Below are 22,544 nucleotides of genomic sequence, written 5' to 3' on the forward strand. Positions count from 1 at the left end.
TTACCTCAGCAAGAGGAGAAAAAATATCACCAAAATCAATTCCCGGCACCTGGGAATAACCTTTTGCTACCAACTGAGCTTTTTATTTCTCCACCTTTCCTTCTGCATTTTTCTTCTTCTTGAACACCCATTTGCTACCAATGGGTTTCCTTCCAGCTAGAAACTCCACTAGATCCCAAGCCTCATTTTTGTGCAAAGATTCCATTTCATCAACCATGGCCTCTTTCCAGAGTTTTCCATCCTCTGAATCTACTACTTCCTTCACAATTCTGGGATCATCATCAGTAATAGATAAAGAAAAAGTTGAACAGAAAGCAGATGGACTATACCTTTCTGGCTGCCTTCTTTCTCGAACTAATCTTCTCACACCAGGAGTTTGTGGCTCTTCATCTTCTGATTCCTCCTTTGTTGTAGAGTCTGATTCTTCCTCCTTTAGCTCAAACTCTATCTTCTCAGGTTCCTTTGGTTGGACTTCATGTTTAATAACATCTTTCATGTCTTTGAACACCAAATCTTAGCTATACACGACCTTCCTTATTATCGGGTTCCAAAGTTTATAACCCTTTAAACCATCCTTATACCCAATAAATATGCACTTTTCATATCTACTATCCAACTTGGTTCTTTTCTCCTTTAGAACACGTACATATGCGTCACATCCAAATACCCTCATATGTGAAAGAGAAGGTTTCTTACCAGTCCATACCTCTTGTGGAGTCTTATCTTCCAATGCTGATGAAGGTGATATGTTGACCAGGTAAAATGCAGTCTCCACCGCCTCTGCCCAGAATTCTTGTCCTAACCCGGCACCACTGAGCATGCTTCTTTCCATTTCCATCAACGTCTTGTTCATTCTTTTTGCAACTCCATTTTGCTGAGGTGTATATGTAGTAGTCTTCTGTCGTGCTATACCACACTTCTTACAGAATTCTTCAAATTCCTTACTGTAAAACTCTCCACCGTTATCTGTCCTCAACACCTTTATCTTCTTCTCTGTTTGGTTTTCCGCTAGAGCCTTAAATTCTTTAAACCTTTCAAAGACTTCAGATTTCTTCTTAAGGAAATATATCCATATATTCCTTGAGAAGTCATCTATAAATGATACATTGTACACAGACTTACCCAATGATGGAACCTTCACAGGTCCAAACACATCACTGTGCACAAGCTCTAATATATGTTTCACCCTCTTACCACCAAAGGGTAAACTCACCTAATTCTGCTTCCCATATAGACAATTTTCACAGTAATCAAAATCCAGAGAGCTATTACTCATACTTTCTACCATAGCTTTACCATGAAGTATTCGAAGGCCCTTCTCTCTAATATGTCTAAGCCTTTGATACCACAACATGTCTTCTCTCCAGAGACCACTAGATTTTCTGATCCACTTTCAAGAACCACAGAAACGTTGCATCCATCAATAACAGTGCTACCTTGCAGCTTGTACAGAGTTCCAATCCAAACTCCCCGCATCAATACCAGTGCTCCCCGAACCATTTTGCAGGTATCCTTCTCGAACACTGTTTTTACACCTGCATCATCCAGCTTTCTTACGGAAATCAGATTTTTGGCCAATGTAGGAATATGCAAAACACTCGGAAGTGTTCTAACCTTTCCACCTTGCAACTTCAACTTTACTTTTCTGCGACCAACGATTCTAGCCTTCCTATCATCCCCCAAGAAGACATCACCACCATCATATTTATCATACTCGCAGAACCACTCTCTATGGGGAGTGAAGTGAAAGGATGCACCTAAGTTAGTCAACCATGCCTCATGATCTACATGTGTACTTGAAGAAGCCAAGTACACATCCCCACCTTCATCTGAGGTGGCTTTCACCTCTATAGAAGGAGCATCATCAAATCCCTTTCCTTTGTCAGGAACTTTAGATTTACAATACCTTTTGTAGTGCCCTTCCTTTATGCATTTCCAGCACACCACCTTTATAGGTTTTCCTGAGATTTAGATCTCCCATTAGATTTAGATCTCCCACTCGATGACTTATTTTTGTTTATGTTCTGGGACCGTCCTCGTATAGACAAGGCATCACCATTCTGGCTCTCCATATTTTTCCATCTCATCTCCTCCATCAGCAAGGATGAGACTATTTCATCAAACTGCACGGTAGTTGCATTGCTACCTATTGCAATAACCAAACTATCCCACGAATTTGTTAGAGAACACAACAAACCAATGCACTTATCTTCATCTAAAATTTTAATATCAACAGATAATAACTGACTTACCACAGTATTAAATGTGTTTAGATGTTCTGTCACTGAGTCTCCATCTTTCATCCTCAGGTTATACAGCTTTTTCTGTAAGAACAATTTATTCACCAGAGACTTAGATTGGTACAAAGTCCTTAACTTGTCCCACAAAGCATTCGTCGTAGCTTCCCCTGATACATTCAGCAATACTGAATCTGAGACACATAATTGTATTGAGCACTTAGCCTTCCGATCTAACTTCTTCCATTCTTCATCGGACACTCCCGTTGGTTTAGTACCTGGATCTACCGGGACCCACTGATCTTTATCCACCATCATATCCTCCATCTTAAGTTTCCATAACTCAAAACTCTGACCATTAAATTTCTTGATCTCTATCTTTCCACTGCTCATCATCCTCTTTCACCACTAGAATCGATCCCGTAGATCTCCCACTGAATAGGGTCTACCATAGGCCTGAGCAAAACCCCTCAACAACAAAGGCGTCCCATTGAAGCCAAAACAGCTCTAATACCAAATGTGGGTTTTAACCCCGTACAGAAATTACCTGCATACGAATTCGAAAACACAGAAAATAAACAATGCGAGAGCATAACACATAAAACACATATACACAGAGATTTTCCCCTAAATCCCAAAACCGGGACTACCAACTTGATTTTTCACTATGTTCCTTTCAATGTTACAATACATATTTATACATGCCGAAGAATCCAATACCATGGACCGAAAACCATCGTGTCCAAAACCATGGACTGAAAACCATCGCGTCCAAAACCATGGAACAAAAACCATCACGTCCAAAACCATGTGCGAAAAATCATGCACAAAACCATAGGTAGGTTCGTGCAACCTAATATAGGGTCCAAAAACAAAATTTTCCGAGGCGCTGCCCCGAACCCCATAGAGTGGGGTTACCTGCACCCTTTAAACCCACTGTGACCCCCCTGCCACCCGATACGCTATCGGCACAACGAAGGGGGGGCTTCGCCCCCCTTCTAACCCCCTGGTTAACTACATGGGCTATTTGTGGAAAGAATATAACACAAACCAACAGACGTTGAATTAACCAAACATTTTGGCACTGTTGTCCGGGAAGTATAATTAGAAGTAAAAAAAAACAAACAAAACCATCATTAGTTTAAAACATGACATGCATAGGGATAGAGACTCTAGGGGTGGATTTGTAGGACGAGGAAGAAGTTTAATTCCCACAAATCCACTCACTTCACCATGATTTCGAGATTCTACACCACCTACTCAAACCCAAATTCCATTTAGAGGTCGACAAAGACTTCCTAAAGTCTCCAAATCAGAAATTCAATCCAAAACTTACCTACTTCTTTTACTGAAGGTGTAATTGAAGAAAATCCTACATCCCCAACCACAGGAGTAATCTTTTTGTCCCCCACTGGTGAACAAATCATGGGAGAAGAATTAGAAATTCCTAGTGAATAGAAGGTATTAGAAACTTATTCTGAACAACCATTGATAAAGGAACCAGAAAAATTAGAAGAACACTATCTTAGCTTTGAAGAATCTATCATGGCTGAAGAAGAAAGAGAAGTACATAATGTCCATGGTGAAGAGGATAGGATTGGAGGCAAAGGAAGAGGAAGAGGTAGAGGTAGAGGAGGGGGTAGAGGCAGAGGAAATCAAGATCCTTCGGGATTCCCTATTCTTGATGAAGATACAACCCTCACAATGAAAAATATATCACCCTCAATTCTTCCTAATTTCCATGGGAAAAGAAATGAAGATCCGGAGACATTTCTCTTCAAATTTGAAGTATTATGCAGATCATATGACTATCTGCATGATGCTCAAAAGTTGAAATTATTCCTTGCCACATTAAAAGACTCAGCATTAAAATGGTTCATGAGTCTAGGAGTGCATTCCATAACAACATGGGCACAGATGAAGGAGGCTTTCTTGGGCAAGTATAGAGATTATTGTATGCCTAGTAACCTTAAAGATGAAGTCTTCAAAATGACACAGAAAGAAGATGAGAATCTTGAAGACTTGGTAGAAAGATTTGTTTATAATGTTAAAAGAGAAAAAATGGATAATTTGGATGAAGAAACCTTAAAAGCTCTTTTACTCAGAGCCGTTAAAGATGAATGGATCGATCTACTTAACCTAACAAGAAAAGGAGATATTTCCCAACTACCATTTGCAGATATTTTTGATTTATGTGTACATATCTCAAGGGGCAAAGAAAGAGTTGGAAAGAGTCCTAGAGACCCTCTCTTATCAAGAATAAACAAGTATGTAGCTGGGACAGTTAGTAGGGAAAAAATAGGAAATATTCTTGATACCTTTAAAACAAATATTTTAGGGAGATTAAGTGAATAAATAGACACCCTTAAAATACAAAAGAAGAAAATTTCCGAAAATGTTGCATTATCTATCTTCTGTCCCAAATTTCGGAAGAAAAATGCTCTGAGAGAGTGTCCCTTAGACTCAAAAGCCATAGAAACCTATGTCATATGTGCAGATAATCATATACAAAGGAATGTCCATCATTACCAGGTATTAAGGTTGTATTCAATGATGAAGTGATCTCAGAACTAGTATACCCTCTCTACTTTTTAGCTAAAAGACCATGGCAAAACCCCCAACCAAATCAACCACAAGGATTTAGACCACAACAATTTTCCCAATCTTCACAAAGTAATTGGAATTCAGCCTGGTAGCCTTGGGCTCTACCACAATCACAACCTTGGAATCAAGGATGGAAAAATCCTTTTGGAACGTATATTCAATATCAACAATACTCGCCATCCTACATTCCACCACAATTCTTAACCCTATCCAATCAAATTCCTCAAACCAATCAATTTCCACAAGTCCCAGTACAAAGTCAAAACCTGCAAATCTCCCTACCATTTCCACAAAAATCAAATCAACTACCCACTCAACCACTTCCAAATCCTAATAATAAAGTACCACAACAACCAGTATACAACATGGAGGGTCAAAATCCTCAAACCTATGTAATAACCCCACTAGACCTAAACAATGTCCAATTAATGTCTGGAAGGGTATTACCAAAAAAACCTCCTATTGTCATTCAAAAAACATAATCGGATCTTAAAAAACATAAGAATCAATTAGAAGAAGGGGAGATCTCTCTCCCTCAAAAAGAAACTAGACAAATAGAAGAAATTCCAATAAATGATCCCATCATAGAACAACCTTCAATATCAATTAAACCACCTTTCCCAGAAAGGTTGAAAATCGATGAAGGAGTAGAGAAACAAATTATCTTGCCTGACTACAATATGATGGATGAATTGAGAAATGTTTGTATTAAGATTCCTTTATTGCAAGCCATAAAATAAATACCTTTTTTTGCAAAAATAATTAAGGAATTAAGTACACAACGATCTGGGAGAAGAAGAGAAGATATAAAAAGAATTCAATTAGTTGGAAAAATTGCAAACATTATGATGGGGAAGATGGCAATCCAAAAATATATAGACCCAAGAAGCCCCATCATAAAAATTCACATTGATGGAACTGAAATACGAAACACACTGATTGACCTAGGAGCAGCCATAAACATAATGAGCAAACAAGTTATGGACACACTTAGGCTTCCTAACCTTCAATACACACCAACTTTATTGCAATTAGCAGATAGATCTGTTATTAAACCAGATGGTGTGTTAGAAGATGTTTGTGTATCCTTAGATTCTTGGGAATATCCTGTTGATTTCATGGTCTTAACACCCAAGAACAATCTAGGAGGACATCCCTTAATTCTAGGAAGGCCTTGGTTGGCTACAACAGATGCTTTCATCGGCTGTAGGTTAGGTGATATGTTTATCTCAGATGGAAATTCTACAAATAAATTTACATTATACCCCCTGCAAGAACAACAATAGATACAGAAACTGAAGAATGGGTAGAAGATGGAGAAGACATACAACCTATTTTTGTCACTGAACAAGTAGAAGAGGAAGAAAAACTTTTAAATCTGCTAGAAAATAATGAATCTTCCTCACATTATGAGTGTAGTCGAAATGAATATATCTCCTCCAAACAAGTATCATTGTTGTCCATGGAAAAATTTGGGAATTCCTCGATAGAAATCTTTCCAGGAAAAACCTTAAATGTCAATGAAAACTTGGAAGACATTCAAAAGAAACAATTGATAGAAATTTTACAGAAACATTCTTCTGCTTTCGCATGGGAATATACTGACATGAGAGGGATTGATCCTAAAACTTGTATACATCATATCTACATTGAACAAAATGCAAGACTAGTTAGACAACCTCAGTGAAGAATGAACCCAAATCTAAAAGAAATTGTTAAGGTATTTTTCACCAACAAGGGATTTGCATTTGTGACTTCCAAGACTGTGGAGGCTACTAAGGAAGCCCGTAAGGAACCAAACAAAGCCATTGATGGAAGGATTGTTACTGTGAACCTTGCAGTTGATGGACAGAACTGTTTCTACAGGAAGACAGAAAAAGCCACTACAGGACTGTTTCTACAGGAAGTCGAAAAGAGGGCAGCAAAAGGAGAAATCGGCCGAGATTTTAGCTAAGGAGGCAGCACCTGTGTTGGCCACCCTAAGCACATCCATCCCCTCCATGAACACTCATTTCTTTCAAGGTTCGGGCACAATTTAGTCACGGTTCAACCTTCTACAGGAAGCTCTGTATTTTTGCCAAAAACATCCTGTAGAAGCCTTTTGGCAGGCCAGAATCAGTTATGGAGAGGGACTTGAAGCTTGAAGTCTGTTGAGGAGGCATGCAACCACTCTTTTCTTCCATCCTCCACTGGTTTCATCTCCTTTCACCACCATTTCCGCCATCAGATTGAAATACTTGCACAATCATACCCAAGCTGAGAATTCTTTAGGAAAAGGAGCAAGTCGTGGGAAGAAGCAAAGAAGCATGGTTGTACAGAGAAGAGGACATCACTTCAGAAGCGTGGCATGACAAGGAGGCCATCAGGGCCATCAAAGACAAGGAGAGAGATTGGTTGCTCAGAGGATGAGCAACACCTTCAGTAGGGGGGTGATGATGAGCCCCAAAAATGTACAATTATTTGGGCTCATTCGACCTCCTAATTTGACTTAGTCCACCATTCTCATTTGTTTATTGCATGTTTTTGATTATTTTTATGTTAATAGAGTGAATTTGGTTAGTCATTATGCCAACAAGTCTAATGGGTGCTTTGTGTAGCCTTGTTGGTCAACTTGGAGACAAAATTGAAGGTCTTAATGAGCACTTGGCAGCGAAATTCGTGGAGAACAAGCTAGAGGATTTGTAGGAAGGTGTCCCCCTCATTTATGGACCCTTACCTCGAATTCTCCACCATCAGCTCGGAGTTCAAAGGCCACCAAATCAATGAGCTCAAGGGCAGCCAAGCAAGTCAAGTTGGACTGCTGTTAACTCCAAGTCTTGGGCAGCCAAGTCCCTAACTTTTAGGAGGACTGTTGGGTCCTCAAATTGTATAAATAAGAAGGCTTGGGGCCTCATTTTGGTTAGCTAGTGGTTGGTCATTTTTGTTAGCTAGTTGGTAGTCATTTTTGGTAGCTAGTAGTTAGTCATTTCGTAGCAGCTAGTTAGTCAATGTGGTTTTAGCTCTTTGTAAGCCAGTTTTGGCATGACATTAGACTTTTGATTATGAATAAAAGCAAGCAGTTTTGGATCAGATTTTGAGTTTTTAAAGGAGCCTAAAGCTCTCGGGGTTGGGCCCAACCTGAGAGCTCAGGCCTCCTTCCTTTGTATCAATATTGTTCCTTTAGCATTTCGTTTCCATTTTCCTTTACATGCATTTGAGTATAGCTGCTGATTTAGATTTCCTGTAGAAGTCAAACAGATTGGTTTTATTAGTTAGAACTGCTGTAGTTGTTTGGAAGTAGGCTGAGGCATTACTTAGATCCATTCATGCACTTTCATATTTAGCATTGCTTCTTCATTCCACTGCCATGCATGAGTTTCCTTCACAATTTATGTTGTTGTTCATTGATTTTATGTCACAGGTAGCTCAGGTTGAAGCATTCTCGTTTTGGTGACACTCACAAGCATTTGTTTCATCTACACTACTTTCTCTTGTTCCATCACTTCGTCCTCCACCTTGATCACACCTGCAAACACATCTTTGATCCCTACTCCGCTCTGTTATCTCACAAAGCCTTTCACTCCTCACGTACTTCCATTCTCTAGCCCTTTCGTTGACATAGCCCTTTACCTTCCACCCTACTCCCTACACTCACTTCCCATCCCATTCTTTCACTTCTAAAGCCATCACCAGCCTCATTCCTACCTTACACATCTCCCTCTACCATTTCATCATCCCTCCATCACTCCAAACACTCACGGTAGGTCATCCTGTAGCCATTTTTAGACATCCTGTAGAAAACAGAGTATCCTGTAGGATCCTCCACAGCCATCCTGTAGGAGGCCACTCTCTCGGTTGCTGAGCATCTGAATGCGAGGAACCTCTGTGGATGGATGCTAAGGATCCCTAGGGACCTCTCTTAGCCTCCCCAACCTATCCCACGCTTTCCTTCCTTCTCCATCCCATCTGCACAACCAAACCCTAGTTAGCACAAGATCACAATCATTCCACACACTTAAAGGAAAAATACAAAAACATAACTTTCATGATGCAAGTAGTTTAGATCCATGCATTTTCATTTATTAGAGGTAATGACAGCATTGGTAGAAGTTGCATTTACATTCTTTGCATTGTAGAGGTTAGACTAGTCAAATTAGGGTTTCCTAGGTTTACATGCTTTGATTTGCTTTCAGTTCATTTTTGTCAAGTAAAGTAGCTTTCCTTTGAGATTAGCTTTCGTCCATCAATTAGCAAGCTTCTTCTGAGAGCCTATAGAAGTTGGCTTGAGCCCTAGCGGACTTGTGCCAGCTGACCAAGTGACAGCTGCGACAAGAGCTAGTACTTGTGCATATAGCACCGCCGCTTCCAAGTTTGTACGAACTACCGGGTTGATAAAATTAAGAGACAGGAAGCCCCAGGAGTTGTAGCATTATTGCTACAATACTGGAGCTCACCATCTTTTTGGCGCCGTTGCCGGGGAAGCGGCAGAGTATTGGTGATTGTTGCTATTCTTCTATTTTCTACTACAACCTTCTGCTAAGTAGTTTATTTCATTTCCATTATGCAATTTCATTTATGCAAAAGTAGATTAGCATTTCTTGCTTTCATAGATTAGCATTTCTTGCTTTCATAGATTAGCATTTCCTGCTTTCATAGATTAGCATTTCCTGCTTTCCTAGATTAGCCTTTCAATTCCGCAATTTCAATTTTGCAAGCGTAGATTAGCATTTCATTTCATGCTTTGTAGGAGTAGAGATAAGTTAGAAAAATGATTGCACAACCCCCCCACTGCTTCACACAGCCAACGTTCTTCTTCGATGGCTGTGATGAAAGAATCCCTGGGTGGACATCAAGACATATCTGAAGAACCTCTAGGGGAGAAAAAGAAAGAAACATTCCTCTGGAGCAAATGGCTACAAGCAGAGATGTTGGGAGCAACATCTTGTCCAAAGATGAATTTGAAAATCAGATCAAAGATTTCAAGAGTGATATGAGGCAGTTCCTTGCCATGCAACTGGATACCTTGCGGATCCAAAAGAAGCAAGAAGAAGCCAAGAGGGCTTTGGCCATTTTTTGTCCTAGGTGCACTAGAAGGCATCCTTGGAACGAATGTCCAATGCACTCTCTAGAAGTGTGTTTCATCTGTGAAGAATACCATCCTACAGATCAGTGCCCTTCCTTGCCCAGAATCAAAGCCACATATCAAAGAGCCAAGGGAGCCACTGAATCACTCTGTTATATGAACCAAAGGAGGCCACATGGACCCATACCCTACCAGCAGGAACTACAAGGGACACCCGAGACCTATTATGACCCTTACCAAGCCACCTTCATGCCTTCTTGGGGTCCCCCTGCTCATCCTTCCTGGTTCACACCTCCTCCTTATTCCTTCACAGATCCATATTATGCCCAACCAGCTGCTCATTCGTTTCACTCTTATGCTCAGCCACAGCCTCAGTGGAATGCACCTTATCAGGAGTGGAGGACCCAGTACAACTCTCATCCAACTCACTTTCCTCCACCACCTGCTCATCCACAACCATCGCCTCCTCCTCCACCAAGGCAACCCCAAATGCCTACCCAACCACAATGCCATCCATCTCCATCTCAATTTCACACCTCCACTCAGCTACACGTACCTCCATTTCCAAAACCATGCAATGGAGCAGCTCAACCCAATTGCAAATCTGAGGCACAACATGTGCAAATGATTCCACGTGAGCTCAATGATGTTCACCAAAGCTCAGGAAAAGTAATGCAAAAAAGAGATCATCTTGAAAGCATTGAAGGACCAAAAGCAAAAGAAGATTCCAAAGAGGAGATCAAAGAACCATGGGCTGCACTTGATGAAGAAAAGAGATCTAAATCAGAGATCGAGAGAGATCCCTCATGGTTACCATCAGATCTTCCATGTATTCAAGAGAAATATCAGCAAAAGAAGGAAGACGAGAAAGTCATGACAGAAGGTGACATGAAGAATGATCCAGATCAGCAAAAGGACCAAGGATATCAAAGCTATATTGAGACATGGTTCCAGACAGTCACTAAGTTGCAGCAGTACTCTCTTCCTCAGCTATGTTTGATCCCTTCAAGATCAGATCATTTGGTCTCTGAGATCTGGATACCTATCAGAGCATGCATTTCGAGCCTTCACATCATTTTTTCTCTAATCTCGATGTGCACATGGCTCCATTGGAAGTATTCTTATACTTGAGAATGATTTTGTTTTTCAAGTAGGGTAGGGTAGAAAAAAGAAAAAAGAAAAAAAGAGAAAAAAAAAAAAAGAAAAAAAAAGGAAAAAAGGAAAATAGAAATCTAAGGTGAAAACCTCCTCGGAGGCGCCTTAGATTGGCTCATTGATTGAAAACCTCCATGAGGCGGTCAATGGGTTGAAAAAAAAAAAGAAAAGAGAAAAAGATCTTTGGGTGAAAACCTCCCTTGGAGGCGCCCAAGGCAGGCAATTAGGGTGAAAACCTCCATGAGGCGCCCTAGTTGTTTTTCAAAAAAAAAAGAGAAAAAGAAAAAAAGGAAAAATAAAGCTAATCTCCATTGAATAAGTTCATGTTGCAGCAATGACATTGCAGGTTAAAGGAGGACGTGTCATGATAGGAGGAGCACTCAAATCAAAGACAAAGGAGTTTTTGTGCCTTCTACAGGAAGTTTTGTATCTTCTACAGGAAGCTTACAAAAAAGCCAAATTGATCTCCAAAGAGGACCTGAAGGCTTGGAATATGTCCATGAGGCCTACACTCATCTATGTTTCCACTCCTCACCCCTTTTCCATCATTCTTTTCATGACATTATGCTTCTTTCCTCAAAACTGTGTTTTCTACAGGATGCTCTGAATTTCTACAGGAAACATCCTGTAGAACCTTTGGACGAGCCAAATTCAATCTCAAAAATGAATCTAATGGTGGGAATCTGTTGATTAGGCCTACAAGCACTTGTGTGTCCATCCCTTGCCTTCATCCATCATTTTTTCCACCTCCTTGTGCTTCTCATTGTGCTTCTACAGGATCTTCCTGTAGAAATTGTGGGAAACTAGGCATGCATTTCAAAAAGTGGTTTGGCAAGCATGATAGCTTCCTCAAAGGTTCAAGAGTCCTCATGCAGTCTTCCAACTCATCCTCCATCATCTCCACACCTGCATCACAACCAAAATTCATTTTGTCATACCATGCAAACACATGCAAAATGCCTTGAAGCCAAAAACACATAGAGCAGAATTTGTTTTTGCCATAACTTGAGAACCATGCATCCATTTGACAAACCGTTTTATGGGGAATTGTACAAGGTTGATGACAACATGCCTGAGCAGTTTCATGCAATTCCGGTGCACGGTTTCCAAGGAATCAGCCTCCATCACCATCAGCCATTTTTGCATTTTCCCCATAATCGTGCATCCGTTTCAAAACATGTTTCATGGGGAGATGCACATGGATGATAGTAGCCTACCCAAGCAGTTTCAGCCGATTCCGATGCACGGTTTCCGAGAAATCGACCTCTGAATTCTTCAGCCATTTTCCATTTTTCTCGAAATCCGTGCATCCATTGATCACGAATTTGCTATGGGAGATGCATAATGATGGTAGAAACATGCCCACCAAGTTTCAGCTCAATCCGGTTTGCCGTTTGGGAGAAATGGCAAAAAGAAGTTATGGTTTGGTGAAGATGCAACAACAGCAGCTTGAATGTGCAAATTTGAACGTGGAAATGAACTTTTGTTGCATGCATCCGTCCAGAGGGCACCTGCACAAGAGAAAACAGCCATAAATCATCAATCAAGCTATCATACATGCAGCAAATGAGGATCAAGACATGCATGCAGCAAGACGCTTCACAAGCAGCCGTTTGGCTTCAGGTACGTGACAAAACCGATTCCTCTGTTTGCATGAATCTAATCTGAACATTGCATGAATGAATGAGATGGTTAGGATTAAAAAAATCGGTGGCCAGCTAACTAGCCACCCACATCTAGTTCAACAGCACTTGGTGGGTGAATGAGACACGTGCGCTCAGCCATGCACGTGAAGGAAAAAACGGACAGTGTTGATTGTTTAAACTCCAGTGCAACGGGTGGATGAAATCACAAGCATGGAACACAGTTAACAATTGCAGTTCATGCACAATGGCATGGGCCAGCACGTCTTTGCCACCTCACTCCTACAGCAGTCCACGCAAACCAACAAGAGACAATACGCAGTGGTCATTTAAATGAGGATTTATCACAGCAATCAAAACTTTGGTTTGGTGGCAGTTTACGACAACAGATTGATGGGAGTAAACTCCCCCTTATCTCCACTCATACTCACACCTGGCAGTAAAAATATGGCACATTAATCTTCAAGAGCAACACGCACAGCAGATCAACCTCTACGCTGGCTGCTATACACAGATTTGATTGGCAGCAGTGGCATTTGGTTGCAAACGTGTCAAATCACAGGCTTTAGTTGAAGATTTGGGTGGGAGTTTGTCTCCCCTTTACATTAGCTATACACATGCACTTGGCAGCCATAAAGAATATACACAAACAGTTGGATGAACGCTGATTTTCAAGGGAGATATACACAGCAACAGTGACCTACAGCTATTTCCAAAACATGTCTCGGGATGGCAATATCAGAGTTTGGCCAAAGATCTCAGTCCTTCTAACAGCTGAAGGAAGTTTGCAGGGCCCTGAAAGTGGATCTGATCAAGAAATTGATCAATCATATGTGAGTGAAGGCTCAGACCTTGAAATTATGTGCAAAGATCGGTCAAGATATTCACCAAGTAGCTTGACTAGAAACTCTTGTGTAAAGTTGGAAGCTTCCGAGTCAAATGGAAATGAGTAAAGAGGTAAAAGGTCCAGCTGCATATCATGAGAATACCAACGAATCTAGGATAAAAATCTAATATACATCATATTTCTTTATGATGGGCAGTTTAAAATGCCTCTGTTCTTAGAAGATTCATGCATGTTTTTCCGAAGCCTAGATTGTTTGGCTGTATTTGTCTTGGTTAATATTGCAGGTATTTTTCACCAACAAGGGATTTGCATTTGTGACTTCCAAGACTGTGGAGGCTACTAAGGAAGCCCGTAAGGAACCAAACAAAGCCATTGATGGAAGGATTGTTACTGTGAACCTTGCAGTTGATGGACAGAACTGTTTCTACAGGAAGACAGAAAAAGCCACTACAGGACTGTTTCTACAGGAAGTCGAAAAGAGGGCAGCAAAAGGAGAAATCGGCCGAGATTTTAGCTAAGGAGGCAGCACCTGTGTTGGCCACCCTAAGCACATCCATCCCCTCCATGAAAACTCATTTCTTTCAAGGTTCGGGCACAATTTAGTCATGGTTCAACCTTCTACAGGAAGCTCTGTATTTTTGCCAAAAACATCATGTAGAAGCCTTTTGGCAGGCCAGAATCAGTTATGGAGAGGGACTTGAAGCTTGAAGTCAGTTGAGGAGGCATGCAACCACTCTTTTCTTCCATCCTCCACTGGTTTCATCTCCTTTCACCACCATTTCCGCCATCAGATTGAAATACTTGCACAATCATACCCAAGCTGAGAATTCTTTAGGAAAAGGAGCAAGTCGTGGGAAGAAGCAAAGAAGCATGGTTGTACAGAGAAGAGGACATCACTTCATAAGCGTGGCATGACAAGGAGGCCATCAGGTCCATCAAAGACAAGGAGAGAGATTGGTTGCTCAGAGGACGAGCAACACCTTCAGTAGGGGGGTGATGATGAGCCCCAAAAATGTACAATTATTTGGGCTCATTCGGCCTCCTAATTTGACTTAGTCCACCATTCTCATTTGTTTATTGCATGTTTTTGATTACTTTTATGTTAATAGAGTGAATTTGGTTAGTCATTATGCCAACAAGTCTAATGGGTGCTTTGTGTAGCCTTGTTGGTCAACTTGGAGACAAAATTGAAGGTCTTAATGAGCACTTGGCAGCGAAATTCGTGGAGAACAAGCTAGAGGATTTGTAGGAAGGTGTCCCCCTCATTTATGGACCCTTACCTCGAATTCTCCACCATCAGCTCGGAGTTCAAAGGCCACCAAATCAATGAGCTCAAGGGCAGCCAAGCAAGTCAAGTTGGACTGCTGTTAACTCCAAGTCTTGGGCAGCCAAGTCCCTAACTTTTAGGAGGACTGTTGGGTCCTCAAATTGTATAAATAAGAAGGCTTGGGGCCTCATTTTGGTTAGCTAGTGGTTGGTCATTTTTGTTAGCTAGTTGGTAGTCATTTTTGGTAGCTAGTAGTTAGTCATTTCGTAGCAGCTAGTTAGTCAATGTGGTTTTAGCTCTTTGTAAGCCAGTTTTGGCATGACATTAGACTTTTGATTATGAATAAAAGCAAGCAGTTTTGGATCAGATTTTGAGTTTTTAAAGGAGCCTAAAGCTCTCGGGGTTGGGCCCAACCTGAGAGCTCAGGCCTCCTTCCTTTGTATCAATATTGTTCCTTTAGCATTTCGTTTCCATTTTCCTTTACATGCATTTGAGTATAGTTGCTGATTTAGATTTCCTGTAGAAGTCAAACAGATTGGTTTTATTAGTTAGAACTGCTGTAGTTGTTTGGAAGTAGGCTGAGGCATTACTTAGATCCATTCATGCACTTTCATATTTAGCATTGCTTCTTCATTCCACTGCCATGCATGAGTTTCCTTCACAATTTATGTTGATGTTCATTGATTTTATGTCACAGGTAGCTCAGGTTGAAGCATTCTCGTTTTGGTGACACTCACAAGCATTTGTTTCATCTACACTACTTTCTCTTGTTCCATCACTTCATCCTCCACCTTGATCACACCTGCAAACACATCTTTGATCCCTACTCCGCTCTGTTATCTCACAAAGCCTTTCACTCCTCACGTACTTCCATTCTCTAGCCCTTTCGTTGACATAGCCCTTTACCTTCCACCCTACTCCCTACACTCACTTCCCATCCCATTCTTTCACTTCTAAAGCCATCACCAGCCTCATTCCTACCTTACACATCTCCCTCTACCATTTCATCATCCCTCCATCACTCCAAACACTCACGGTAGGTCATCCTGTAGCCATTTTTAGACATCCTGTAGAAAACAGAGTATCCTGTAGGATCCTCCATAGCCATCCTGTAGGAGGCCACTCTCTCGGTTGCTGAGCATCTGAATGCGAGGAACCTCTGTGGATGGATGCTAAGGATCCCTAGGGACCTCTCTTAGCCTCCCCAACCTATCCCACGCTTTCCTTCCTTCTCCATCCCATCTGCACAACCAAACCCTAGTTAGCACAAGATCACAATCATTCCACACACTTAAAGGAAAAATACAAAAACATAACTTTCATGATGCAAGTAGTTTAGATCCATGCATTTTCATTTATTAGAGGTAATGACAGCATTGGTAGAAGTTGCATTTACATTCTTTGCATTGTAGAGGTTAGACTAGTCAAATTAGGGTTTCCTAGGTTTACATGCCTTGATTTGCTTTCAGTTCATTTTTGTCAAGTAAAGTAGCTTTCCTTTGAGATTAGCTTTCGTCCATCAATTAGCAAGCTTCTTCTGAGAGCCTATAGAAGTTGGCTTGAGCCCTAGCGGACTTGTGCCAGCTGACCAAGTGACAGCTGCGACAAGAGCTAGTACTTGTGCATATAGCACCGCCGCTTCCAAGTTTGTACGAACTACCGGGTTGATAAAATTAAGAGACAGGAAGCCCCAGGAGTTGTAGCATTATTGCTACAATACTGGAGCTCACCAGCTCTTAAAAATAAATGGAGAAAATTATTGCTTGTGCTTCAAAAGTTTATCACTTGTGAGGGTAGGTCTAGACAAATGTACTTTTATCATGTTAGAATGATGATGCACTTCCTGGAGGATCATCAGATGAACCTCCCCTATTTTCTCTTGAATATCCTCAGGAAAATGGATACAAATGTTCAGAAGAAAATTCAATGCATAGAAAACACCATGTACCATCATGGTCTAGTGAAAATATTGGTCGACTTTCACCTCCGAAGTACAGGGGATAACTGGGAAAGCTTCTTAATAAGGAACCATTTCGAAGAAAAATCCCCAGAAATACCAAGTAGCAGCAGGGCCCTCGGAGGGAGAAAAAGAACCATGGAAATTATAAAGGAACAGGCACCTCAAACTCAGACATAGGTAATAGAAGAAGAGTTGCCTAAAGTAAATATTTTGCAGAGAATGAAGAGGGGAAACCCTAGAAGAAAGAAAGCTAACCCAGGTAAAGAAGAACTCTCACAAACTAAAACCTCTCCTCTAAAAGAAAAATCATAGAATAAGAGGATGAAAGTGCAGAAAACATAAGCCCCAAGAGTTAGCTCAATCGGTCAAATCAGTGCCTCACCAATGGGGAGGTCACAGGGTCAATTCCCCAAAGCTCTTGGGGTCAGGTCAGTAAATAGGCCGAGAGGTGTGACCCCCTTCGGGTGGGGTCCACCCTAGCGTTAAATAGTGGATGTAGCGGCTACCCAGTGACCATGGGTATCCATGAACCACATGTGAAAAAAAAAAAGTGCAGAAAACACAAACCCCGGGGTTGAGAAGGAGCATGAGGTTGACCACAACTCAACAAACAACCTCAAAAACTACAGGATACATTAACCTTGAGGAAAATGAGCCAACTAAAGAGGATCCAATAAAGAACACTCCAATAGAGATTGAGCCAACGGAGAACACTCCAACAGAGATTGAGCCAATAGAGGATGAGCCAATTGGAAGCCCTAGGAATTTTCCAAAAGGGTCACCAAGATCATCACCACAGCCTTACAGCTCACCTCTAGGAAGCCCGATACGTTGTCCAGGTATTGGCCCCGCACAACAAGAAATATATGACTACATAGAGTCACTGGAAAGGAAGGCGACAACAACAAAGGAGACAATACAGAGCCCTAGAGAAGGAAGCAACTAGGTGAATGAACAATCGGCCTCAAACATCTTGAAGCAGGAGATCTTTGAACTAGAAACACTGAATCGGTATCTTAAAAATGAAAATCAAGCCCTGAAGACACAGAGTGAGATACAAATTGCCAAGAGCGACAACCTAATTCTACATCTAAGTTTGTGGTATAAGAAAAACAAGAAGCTGAAGAAAGAGAACAAAATTATGCAGAGAGAGATAATCAGTTTAAAGTACATAATCCTAATTAGGAAGCCTAGAATTCCAATCTCTGCCAAAAAGAAGAAAACAGTGAAACAGGGAGATGACAAACCAGAGACACAAGCAGAAGACAAGGAAAAAGTGCATGAGGACATACAAGATCTCCAGTCTAGGGGAATGTAGAGTCTGAAGATTGTCTTACCATGACATCCTTTTGCCCAATAATCCTCTCTTTTTCATATATATTTACCACTTAATAAAGCCATATCTACGAGGTTTTGATGAAGGTATGCAATAGTATGTTTTCTTGTTCATATTCAGTTGTATACCCTATTATTTTAATTAAAGTTGTAGTTAGCTACTGAATCAGCCCATTTCCGCAGCTAGTCCAGGATTCTGTAGCTGTCTTCATTGTTCGCGAGGTTTTAGAGTTCCAGGTTAGCAACGAAAGGTGCAGATGGATATAGGATGACCCCCTCATGGATACCTTCCTATCCACTCAAAACTGTTTTCTAAAAGAGGCATAGGAGACCGTGTTCAAACTCCGAGTCAATCGTCGGATTAATGCAAAACAGAGCCCGGGATCAGTTGAAACCTTATTGTTTTGCGAAATAGAAAAACGATGATTTCAAGATATAAGTTTAGATAGGATTAAGAGATATTAAGCTTAGGATACTCATACAGTTATGAAAAGAGACCTGCTATAAAGCTAATGGTCGCACTATTATTTGGGTGCGCGCCGAATGATATGTTTTCTGAACAATATGTGAATTTCGTGTGAATGAATTTGGTTTTTGTGTGAAAGCGTTGTACTGATTTGAAGCTCTGAACTACTATGTGGAGTGCCCCTACAAACAGTGGCAGGTTTTAATCAAATACAATCTGATTTCCTTCAATTATTCAATTGCTCTGTTTTGTGTGATAATGTTGTATAATGATTTCGAATTGTTATCTGCATAAGAACTCTAATATGCTAAACACCTAGATTAGACTGTTATTTACTTTGCTTTATACCTAGTACTACACAATTATTTCCTTTGCTTATTATCTAGCATAATTGAAGTGTGTTCAATTCATAGATGTTTCTTGGATTACTTTGTTTGAGAAGAAATTGAACAACCAAGAAGACCTCTCCTAAAACAATTGAGTTCAACAGTATTCCTTCATAGCTACTACAGTAAGGTTTCATTTTTCACTTAGAGGATTAAGAGTTGCAGCAAAGAGATTTAAGATTAAACCCCAACAATCTAACATAAGTAAAATCACCCTCACATCATCCACAAACTGATTGAATAGAGATTAATTCCTAGGAAACTTAATCAACATCCCTAAGAATTAAAGCATTAATACAATTGACAAACATTGCCCCATCTTAAGTTTAGACCTTGAATTGACCAAACAAATATCATCTCACAGTTCGTGTGCCCCAGGATCCTGACCAGCGACCAAGAAACTCATTTCATCAATGAAACAGTTTCTTCACTGCTGTAAAACTTCATGATACAACATCACAAGAGCAGTCCATATTACCCGTAGGCCAATGGAACTGTGGAAACATTCATTAAAATACTGGAAAAAGGGTTAACTAAGGTATTCTTGACCAATATGGATGATTGGGATGAGAGGGTTCCAGACACTATGGGCATACCGCACAGTGCTGAAGAGACTACACAAACATACACCCTTCCAACTAGTGTATGGACGATAAGTTGTGGTGTTGGCTAAGTTCACCATTCCAAGCATCTTTATCACCCAGACCACTAAAATGACAAAGGAGGAATCACTCCATAAGCAATTAGATGAGTTATTAGAACTGGATGAAGAAAGGTTCCAAGCAAATTTTCACTAATCAGTCGAGCAGAGAAGGCAGAAAACGTGGCGTGACAGATACATCAAGAAGAAGGCATTTATAGTTGGGGGCCATGTTCTATTGTATGACAGTAAATTCCAGAAGTTTCCAGGCAAATTACAGATGCACTGGTTAGGCCTGTTCATAGTTGCAGAAATTAGGGAGTCTGGAGTTGTCAAGGTCGCTAAACTAGATGGAGCACGGTTACTAGGGTGGGTGAATGGCACACACCTAAAACCCTTCCACACATCAAATATTTCTATTCAAAATTGATTGGGTTTCTGAAAGGGGATCATAGGTTGGACTAGGAGAATTCAGTAGGATTCAGTTAGTTGGTCATCATTTACTACGTTGAGTATTTAGTTTCAGTTCGTTCTTAGTCTTTAACCTGCAATGATCAGTCAATCATCAAAATATTTCCAATAATGATCTGGGATGTCAGTTCAATTACGGCTTCAATGTCACCACACTGTAACAGTTGGTAGTCTGGGGGGTAAGTCACACGAGTTAGGAGTACTTTCCATAATAATTAGACAATAATACTGGTGTCAGCGTTGATTTCCATAAAATATTTCCCATTATAGTAAAATAATTCCTAAACGTCTTCCATTACAATAACATAATCACCCATCAACTCCACCTTTCCTTTTCCAGAAGTGCGTCAACCAAGTCAAGTCCAGTTCAGCCAACGATGGATTAACACGTTCAAGTCTGCATAGGGAAAGTTGTCATAGTAATTAGTTAGCAGGTCTCGTCAGAAACGTCATGTCGATTTGGTCTACTTATTTTGCATGAAAATGTCAAATTTCTCAGACTCTGAAGCTAAGGTGATAGAGTCGCTCCAGTCGCAGTCTATTTCTCTGTGCTGTTGTCCAATAATTTTCTATCGGGCACTGGTGATTTCAGTCTATCAATGACATTTTAGCATGACAAAGGAAATTCTTTCCGTTCCCGAGGCTGGGTTGGATGTAATAATTTCAGTTACAGAGCCACTCTGTGGAAAATATGATAAAGCCACGCTCTTCAACAATGACTTGTTGGATTCTTTTTTATTCCTGCCCCTGAAGAGGGAAGTATATACAAAGACATTCACAAAGGAGGATGGAACAACAACAATGAAGGTCAAGAATGACTACAGTGGAATTCAGCAGTCCACACTGTTACACTTGATGAGTTTGCCTATGTTTGGCATGACACTTGCAACCATGTAATGCACTAAATTATTGATCATCAAGATGCATGACAACTCACATTGGCTAGACAAGGATTATTTGATTCACGTGATCGATATTCAAAGACTCATAGTTCTATCAGCAACGAGGTATGCAGTTTCGACATCATTTCAGACAAATTCAAAAAGAGCAAACAAAGAGGGAGATGCCAACTACTATTCCAAGTACAACTCCAAGGGAGGGGGAAAGGGAGTGTGAATCGACCTCATCAACAAGGAGAAAATTAAGTTTTCTTGCTACATCATTGCAGGGAAGTTGACATGCCATTTATAAAAAATGAGTGTGCGTTAGACACGATATTAGTCGCATAACATTGTACAAAGGGTGCCCAACTGAACTGGTGCACTTTTCTCCTTAATGAGTTGTTTGAAGCCTATGAAGACGTTTACAAGCAGGCCACCAACTTCATTTATGGCTTTCTGGTAGTGGCTCTAACGATGTGGAAGTGGTGCCCACCAGAGGGTGGGGATTTAGTGTCAATTTCAGAGGACCAACACTTAGCTCTCCATATGTACCAAGGAGGACTTTGGGAGACCCAAGCAACAAGGAAACCAATGAGGCTTCGTTTGGAGGTTGGTATGTCAAAATTCTCGAGGTTATCGGAGCCACTGAAAGAATCCCCAGTTCAATGCTAGACAAATATTCATCATCAATTTGGTTTGGGGCTACTCACGATAATATCTTCATTAGGACGCATTGCGTTCACTAGCACACCTTTCAGATGTGAGCCCAAAAATTCGTGCTATCAACCGAAGCGTTCCATGCACAGGTCAGATTGTGGCTGAGGGTCAGAGGGAAAATTAGAGAAGGGAAGTACCTATACTTATTTTATTGGATGGTATCACCATCGTTACCAAGAGAAATAGTTGTGCACAATAGGAAGCGGAGCCCTGAACATGAGCTGCAACCAGTCCTCACTCAAATGAAGAAGTAGATGAGCTCGCTCAAGGAGACCATCGCGAGCATCGTCATTTCATCAGGTTTGGTTCCTCACTTAGTTGAATCGCAAGATTTTACGCATCACAACCCTATGGTCACCACCCCTCTTGGTGTTTCCATACCACATGTAAGACCTCATTCATAGTCTAATCCAACCATTCCCAAACCCCGTAAAATAAAAAGCACCAACCACCAATGGTAACCAAGAAGCAAAAATAAAACCCTATAGTTAAAATAGTCAACCTCACCATTGAGGGACCCCAAACCGTCGCAAAATCACCAATCATAGAGGAACTCCCACTGTCCACCTCCAAAGTTTCACCAAACTCACGCGACCCATCCTCGCACACCGCGCCCACTTCTGCAACCCCGTCGGATACCATTCCCTCTCGGACCTTGCTGGTCACAGAATACATGGAGGTCGATTCCATTATTCAGTCTGCCACGACAATTCCTAGTGGATAAAATGTCACCAGCTCCATGTTATCCTTGCTACTAAAGTCGGGCCCACTTCTGAGCACAATGCATGTTGTCTTGCAACCACTTGTTACCATTGTCGACCCTTTGTGCTCCCCTTTCGTTTAAATCCCCCTGTTTCACCAAATATTGTTTCT

The sequence above is a fragment of the Pinus tabuliformis genome, chromosome Q (genome assembly GCF_031772625.1).
Source record: "Pinus tabuliformis cultivar Carrire ecotype Pingquan chromosome Q, CPIR1, whole genome shotgun sequence".
Lineage (NCBI taxonomy): Eukaryota > Viridiplantae > Streptophyta > Pinopsida > Pinales > Pinaceae > Pinus > Pinus tabuliformis.